Source organism: Rutidosis leptorrhynchoides, chromosome 4 (assembly GCF_046630445.1).
Source record: "Rutidosis leptorrhynchoides isolate AG116_Rl617_1_P2 chromosome 4, CSIRO_AGI_Rlap_v1, whole genome shotgun sequence".
NCBI classification, from domain to species: domain Eukaryota; kingdom Viridiplantae; phylum Streptophyta; class Magnoliopsida; order Asterales; family Asteraceae; genus Rutidosis; species Rutidosis leptorrhynchoides.
Window position 1 is genome coordinate 526,090,256 of NC_092336.1, and position 8,328 is coordinate 526,098,583.

At 34.0% G+C, this 8,328-nt stretch overlaps 1 pseudogene; it reads right to left on the minus strand.

Annotated features, from left to right (window-relative positions):
• Positions 1-3,996: 3,996 nt before the first annotated feature.
• On the minus strand, positions 3,997-5,417 carry LOC139842542 (F-box/FBD/LRR-repeat protein At1g13570-like; annotated as a pseudogene).
• Between the last annotated feature and the right edge of the window lie 2,911 nt (positions 5,418-8,328).

Here is an 8,328-nt window from a genome sequence, read left to right on the forward strand (position 1 = left end):
ATGCACATCCTAGTTCCCTACAACCAACGCTCTGATACCATCTGTAGCGACCCGACCAAATCGTCATTGACGGCGCCGACTACTTAGGTCCCGTTACGTGGTCGTAGTCCCTATATGAGACTCGTTTGACCAAAATTATGTCGCATTCATTTGAAAAGTACAAGACTTACAAAGTTTAGTTTAACAAGCGGATCGACAACAAGTTTAAGTTTACAAAAGTTATAAAGTACGAATGAAATATTTAGCGACATAATTAGTTTAAATCACAGTTGCTATAAATAGCGTAAATATGTAGACCAAGGTTTGAATCCAAAAAGTGCTATCCCTAGCGTATGTATGTATGTATGCTTGACCCCAAGCAAGTAATCAAAGTGTGCGGAAGCATGTATCAAGTAGCCAAGTATGAACCTGAGAAACATATAGAAAACTGTCAACGAAAAACGTTGGTGAGATCATAAATGTATTTGTAAAAGTATACTTTGAACCACAATAGTTTGTATAGATGATTATCCAAATCGTATTTATTCCGAAGAATGTAGTTTGTATTGCGAGCACCCAATTACCAAAGCTTAACTGAATCTTCCCTCTGAATTTTGAATATAGTGTTAGAACATACACTATGCACGTTGAAATTATATTTCATCCACTAACGGTAGCGAACCGTCTGAATGAGGGTTCGTTAAACCCGTATGGCCACACAACATAATCACTCGCTTACACTTACACCCTGCAAGTGGAACTAATGATAATTGGATTGAGGACTTTTGTTCTAACTCGTCTGTATCTTTGTATTCGCATTTGTGTTCAAAGTATAAAAGTATGAAAAGTATATATACATGTCAAATGTATATAAGTATGTAATGTATATGTTTCTCAGCCCACGATTTAAAAGAATAAAAGTTATTGAAAAGGTGGGACTATGATCTCACCTCGAGTGCACGAGTATAAAAGTACTTCACAAAGTAACGTATGCATGAAAGTTGCTTAGCCTTGACCTAAACAAGTAAGTTATATCAATTAACCGGTTACGACACAAGGTCGGGTGAAATGTGTTCAATTAGTCCTATGGCTCGTTACGACTCGAATAGTATAGCATGTGAATCACGTTGTCAAGTTTCATGCAAGAATCAAGTATAAAAGCATGTTAGAACGATTGTAATAAATTTGAGTTGACATTTCAAAACCTTACCATTAGAAAGGAAATCTTATTACGTTTCCAACGATATTTGATTCATCGAAAACGGAGTTACGGTCAAAAAGTTATGGCCAAAACAAGTTTGCTGAAGTTCGGATGAAACAGGCAATTGTCGCGGCGCGACAAATTGCTCCGCGGCGCGACAAATGCCTATGTTGAAGGTCAGAAAGCCTGAAAAACATGTTCTAAAATCACCCTTTGGGCCACGGCGCGACAAATTGCTCCGCGGCGCGACAATGGCCGTGGCCTGGTCCCTGGTCAGTCTCAAATGTTCAAGTCTTGGTCAAAACTTCAAACAACCATAAAACGCAAACCGTAAACAACTAGAAGGCGTATCTTATACCGTTGGAAAGCTCTTTTGACAAGGAACACAACTAACCACATATCATCAAACAAAAACATCATTTATAATAGCCGAAATCTCATCAAGTGATCAATAAAAGTCCATTTTCAAAGTTTCAAGTTCGTAAAACGTATTTTATGATTCGGGAATCCAATTTACACATACGATATGCCGTTTTGAAGGTAATGAGGCATACATTACAACTAAACACTAACAATTAACATTCCATGGCATTTAAGCATCCAAAAGTTCATGTCAAGAACTATCAAACCCTAGTCAAACATCACAAAATCATTAATCGGGTTTTTGAAGTTTTCTTAATCAACCTACACATCCAAATGTGGCTAATGATACTAGTAACACAATTATAACATGCACTTTAACAATCTAACAACATTAACTCATCCAAAATCAAGGATTAAGCAAACCCATTTCAAAAACTCAAACTAGTTATTCCAAACCACAAATCGAGCAAACAAAACATATATTCATGTTACACACGAGCCATAGACACTAACTAACACAATTTCAAGTATATAAAACGAATTTAGAGAAATTTAGTGTTTTAGAAATGTTACCCAAAATGGATGAAATTGGTACCAAATCGAAGAGGATGATGAGAGGATCACGAATATGTAATTTGTTTTGAAGTTTGCTTCCCGATCCGAATTTAGATGATGAATCTATGAAGTTGGGGTTTGTGTGTGTTCTTGCTAGAAAGAGAGAAAGAGAGGGAGAGGGAGATGATGGAAATGGTGGAAAAATGGGTTGACTAGTTGACCTAGTCAACTAGTTTGCCCATTTGGCAACTCCGGTCCCTCGAGTTTCAAAGCGGGTGCGGGATTTAACCGATCGAATATTTAAAAAAAACGCTCGTGTAAACGGGTGATGTCAAAATTAAATAGCGGGAATATAATGAACGTTACTCACGGAAACTATTAATTTAAATACGAAAGATATTATTTTTAAAAAAAAAAGACGGTGTTAAAAATAAATTTAACGGAAAAACGCGGGATGTTACACAGCAAAGTCGAAGCTATCATTGTGCACTATTATTCCATGTTCATAGATGAGGTTTTTGAAATACTTTGTTTATGTTCATCCGGAAGGTGTTGCCACATGGGAAAGTTTTCATTTGTCTCTCTTTACTTTTTAGAAACTGAATAGTATTCATCTTGCTCAAAATCCAACAATATTGCTTATGCATCATAGTTTGTAGTAGAATCTATTCCTTGAGTTCCTTTCCCTTTGCCTTTCTAGGATTTTTGACCCGTATCGTAACAGGATACACTACAATAATAGTTGTTTTAGCTATCAAACATTGTTCTAATCAAATGTTTTAATTTTTATCTAAATATGTACTATTGTCTTGCGATCATAAAGTTCAAATGTCTTGCCCACGTTCGTATGATCTCTGATTATCCATGTTAATATATAGTAAAACCGACAATTCCTTTTAAGTGCACTTTTTAAGAACAGTAAAGAAAGAAAGCTACCTAACTTCATTATGTTCTACAACAATTGAGAAACTCATGGGTCTACATTTATTCTTATTTTTTCTTCTCTATGTAGCTACATACATATGACGATTTGTAACGCTTTTTGTATTGGAATTGTCTCATAACAGCACCACCATTACTTCAGAAAAAAACATAACACCAAAGGCGACAGCAGTAGAGCAGTAAAAACAAGGAAGAAGAAGAAGAAGACGACCCAACAACTAAAAAATGCTATTTCCTCAAGCCGAAGGCAAAGAATTCAAGCAGAATGGGCCATTTTGCTAACTAAGTAGACATTTAGTATATGATCAGATATTTTGCATATAACATCATTAGGTATTAAAATAAGATTCGACGTATACCTAAATGTAACCGCCGCAACGCGCGGTCCAGTATTTATCTAGTTTATTTAAAATTGCATAACCATTATGAGAAATTGAATAGTCATAATTTGAAAGCAAAAGAGGAAAAGAGGCAAAGAAAATGAATAAAATCCGTCGTTTATGAAAAAAAAATACTGTACATATTCTTTATAATAGTTATTATTTATCCACTTATCAATTTGTTAAAATAACTATACAATTCCACAACTAGGAATCACCGCATAGGAATAATTGTCATGTACAAATTTCTTTATAATAGTTTTTTTATCCAATTATCACTTTGATAAAAAAAAAAAATTACACAATTTTTGCCACATAGCGCGAACCCTCTTACTAGTATCTAGTCAATTGTTGTTACACATATTCGACTAACTGATTTAGCAAAATAATGGACTTAACAGAGTTCCACACTGGATGATTTACTTCAGCAGCAGAGTTCGGATTTGCAACATCATGCAACATAAGAGAACATTATCTAGACATGTGCTCTACAAACTAGTCCACATAAAAGCAAAGTAATGTGCTTTGAGAATCCTTAATATTAAGACAGACCATTACCGACGAAAGACCTAAATCTCAGCCTTCATAAAGTTTTTTCCTGCGTTCAATAATTAACTTTGCTGAAGGTGATGCACGTGGAAATGGCTGATTAATCATATCTCTAAGAATCTTCAGTACTTCGTCAACAGAAACATTGTCATTAAGCTCAATGCGTGCTATCTTTAGTACAGGCGACTTAGCCATTATGAGTTCCAAAAATTCCATCATTAACACATTATTGCCAGAAGTTACTAATTCAAAATGCGTAAGATGGTCTAAGGTCAAACTCAAATCATCTTGAAGATCAACAAACTTCATCGAACTTTCATGAATCGTAATGTTTACATTATTATGCATCTAATCCAAAAAAACATGGTTAAAAATAATTAAAAATGTATTGGAAAAACCAAAGAACCATTATCATAAAAAACCGATTAGGCACAAATCCAAAGTAACTTGGGGCGCTTCTGATGATGCAAAGTGCAGATGAAATGACATCTTGTTCCTTTAGGCACAAATCCAAAGTAACTTGTCTTAGGTGAAGCCAAATTGGAAGCTTATTTGGCATACCACCTACAGCTAAGTACTTTAACAAACAAAAAAACCAAAAAATAAAGATTAACAATCGCAATATTTTTGTATCATATGTATATAATCTTTAACCAAAATCACTTTCATGCAATACTCTTTTTATTAACATGACCCGCTTTGTGGGCCAGGAATGCCAGGATTTGAACTTGGGACCTTTAGGACCAAGTCCTTAACGCTCAGACATTCCACCCTTGTAGTTTCATGTAATATATCGAGATAGCTATTAGCTAAAGTATAAATTAAAGGGACTCGAATAGTAAACTTACCAAAATCATATCCTCAAGTAGTGGACAATTCGAGAGGAAGTGCTGAAGCACTTTAGCGGGAACCTGAACTTTTCTAAACGACACGCTCCTCAACTTATTAAATCCATTAAATGTCACTAGAGGCTCAAAATCACAACTTTCTAGGCATATAGATTCTAATCCTTGCAAGGAAAAGAACGAAGTGGGTAGTTTGTAGAGGGTGTTTGAAGGATTTACATTTTTAATGATCAAAATCTTTCACATTAATTCGTCTTGAAAGATAAAGTATGATTTGGTCAAACTCCGCTGCCATGTCAAATGGGTAAATAGGAAGCGTGAACTCTAGTATCGTCGGACCACTGTGTATTAACAAAATATGGAAGATCGCATTGACAAGCTTATGTTTGACTATATGTCCACCAGAGGCAGAAAATACCGCTTGACATAGGTAGTAATCAAATACAAGTTTAGGCATAGTCATCCAACAATACCTCCATTTTTTTGACAAAATGCTCGTCCTCACTGCATCTTGGATTGGCATAAAAGTTAAAATAGTTTCAATTATGTTTTGAGGTAGAGAGCTGATTATATCCGAACCTAGGGATTGAGTCTTCATCATAAACACTCTATGGAGCCACCAGTCTTCGCCCGACATGCAGTGGCGGAACATAGAGCAACCCAAAGGGGGTATCCACCTACCTGGATTTAACGGGAAAAAAAATTTACACTAAAAAAAAAAAGTTTTACCAAAAAATAAGTTTTTTTTAGTGTTCGCCCTTGCTGACAATGAAAAAGTTATTAAATTTTTAGACTCGCCCCCTCTGTAGTCGGGTTCAAGTTCCGCCGCTGCCGACATGCGCAGAATTCAAGATCCTTGAATTCCCTAGGGGGTATTTCTCCCCCACGGTAAGCCCTCCGTGAACCTACGCGCGACCAGGCCGTATATATATATATATATATATATATATATATATATATATATATATATATATATATATATATATATATATATATAGAATACAAAACGAAAATTAAAAACAAAAAATCATTCACGGAGAAGAGAAACCAAACTATATAGAATTATAACTAAACTTTAGAAAACTTATAAAAGGTTGAAAATTTTTAGAGTTTCATGAAATCAAACGCACTGTTCTTTTCAAGATGGATAAAGTAAATTATCAGAACTAGGGCTAGAATATTACTGAAGGAGTTTCGACTTTCGAGTACGGTAATTTTCAATCCAGATAACAATATTGTGGAGTTGTTTCTTAATCAAATTTAAAGATGGATGAATATATATAAAACTTTGAACTGGAAATTAGATTAATCCGCATAACCGTATTACAATGAATTGTTGAGCTAATGAATAGAACAGGACATGTTAGCTAGTGTAGAAGAAAGAACAGAGTATGAATTAACTCTACGCTTTTGATCGATTTAGGACTCGATTTTCATCATCAAGCTACAATTTGAATTGAAAGTGCAAAGGGTGGTTCCAAACGTAAGTGATAAACTTGTAGTAATTTAATTTAGGGCAAACTTTATAAGGCCGAATCCAAATCGACCCTCTACGCCTAGCCCCTGACACCCCTTAAACCTTTTTCCACATTTTCAATTTTATATTTGTATTTTTCTTTATCTTTTTTAATTAAAATTAGAAATTCCTCCCGACTTGTCATTCTTTTTTTCTTCTCTATTTTGTTAATTTAAATTTGTTATAAAATATCTAGATTGTGTTATAAAATATCTAGATTGGATGTTAATTTTATTATTATTATATTTCTTGCATAGTAATATTTTATACTATAAATAGATATGTATGGTAACCATTTAAGGTGTACCATTTCTCATGAAATATCAATATCAATATTTCTTCTCTCCTTCTTCTCTCTTTTTCTCTCTTTGTTCTTATAACCATTAAAGGTAGTTATAAGCCTACTGAATTATAACACGTTATCAGCACGAAAAGCTTAGTGTAATCAAAGGATATCTCAAACGATTACGAGTCACTAATCAAGGTATGAAATTATTAATAATTTTCAGACTCGAATATATCAAATTTTGGACTACTAACATTTATATTTATGTTATTTAAGTTATATATGGTCGGTTATACCACCTGAATTATATTTCTATAATCTAACTTTTACTAACTTCACTAACATTTATATTTATGTTAAGTTATATATGGTCGGTTATACCGCCTGAATTATATTTTATGTAATCTAACTCTTATTAACTTCACTAACATTTATATTTATGTTAATAAGACCTCATGATTGTACGCAACACGTCATTTGACAACACGGTACTTTATGTACGCAACACGTCATTTGACAACACGGTACCATGGGTCGAGATTAATTCCGATCAATACGAATACAATGGAGTCTTTATATGTTATCTAACATTTATGATTACTTATGCAATTAATCATTATTTATTTCATGCATACTAATGTTTATTCTTAAAATTTAAGGATGGGCTAAATCTACCCATCATTTTTACTGGTTCTACCCGGTCAACGTTAAATTCATAACACTCCATACTAATTTTCTTTCCCCATAAAAGTCCGATTTACCCAAGAAACTTTAAACACCAAATTCAAACATCTTTTTATTTAAAAAAAAAAAAAAAAAAAAAAAAGCAAACAACGTATTAATATAAGACTCAGCTATAGCCTGTACATACATAAAGATTTACAAAACATCTTTAAAAACCACCTTCGGCCTCCACATCCGGACATCACCTGCGGCCAACAGTTACGGCCCCCACCACTGCTAGCACCACCTCCAACCATCATCTCCGACCACCACATGTAGAGCTCGTCTGACGTCTGACACGGATGAATTTAGTCTTGGTGAGTTTGTTAAAAGATTTCAAGTTTAATGGTGGTGGTGGTGACATCTAAGTTGTCCGGAAACGAAAGCAATCGAGATTAAAAGATTGTGGTGGTTTTGGGTTCTGAAGGGAGAAAAAGATTATGGTGATTTGATTTCGATGAGAGAAAAAAAAAAAAATGCAGCAATTTTTATTTTTATTTTTTGATATTTCAAGATTTAAAAGTTAATCTTTTAATTTATTTTTTTTGTAGTAACCGAGATTTGCGTAAACGAGGTTAATCAGATGTGGGTAGGTTTAGCAATGCCCAAAATTTATTATTTATGCAACAACAATAACAATACCCAATCCCACCCATGTGGGGTATGGGAGAGGTGAGATGTAGACAATCATTCCCCTATTCGAGAATAAAGAGAAGTCATTTCTCCACCCAGAATGAAAACACTCTCAAAAGTAGAAAAAGTCATCCCTCTCTCTATTCGACGGATAGAGAGATTGCTTCCGAGTGGACCTCCGGCCAATAAGTAAAAAAAAAAAATAAAAATAAAATAAAACTAAAAATAAATTGAGACGTCATGAAAATAGTAAAATCAAATTTCCATGGGTTTTATATCCTGACTGTATATAACATTAAAAATAAAAATCGTTAAAGAAAAGAAAACATGAGACTCACATTTAACGGTTGCAAACA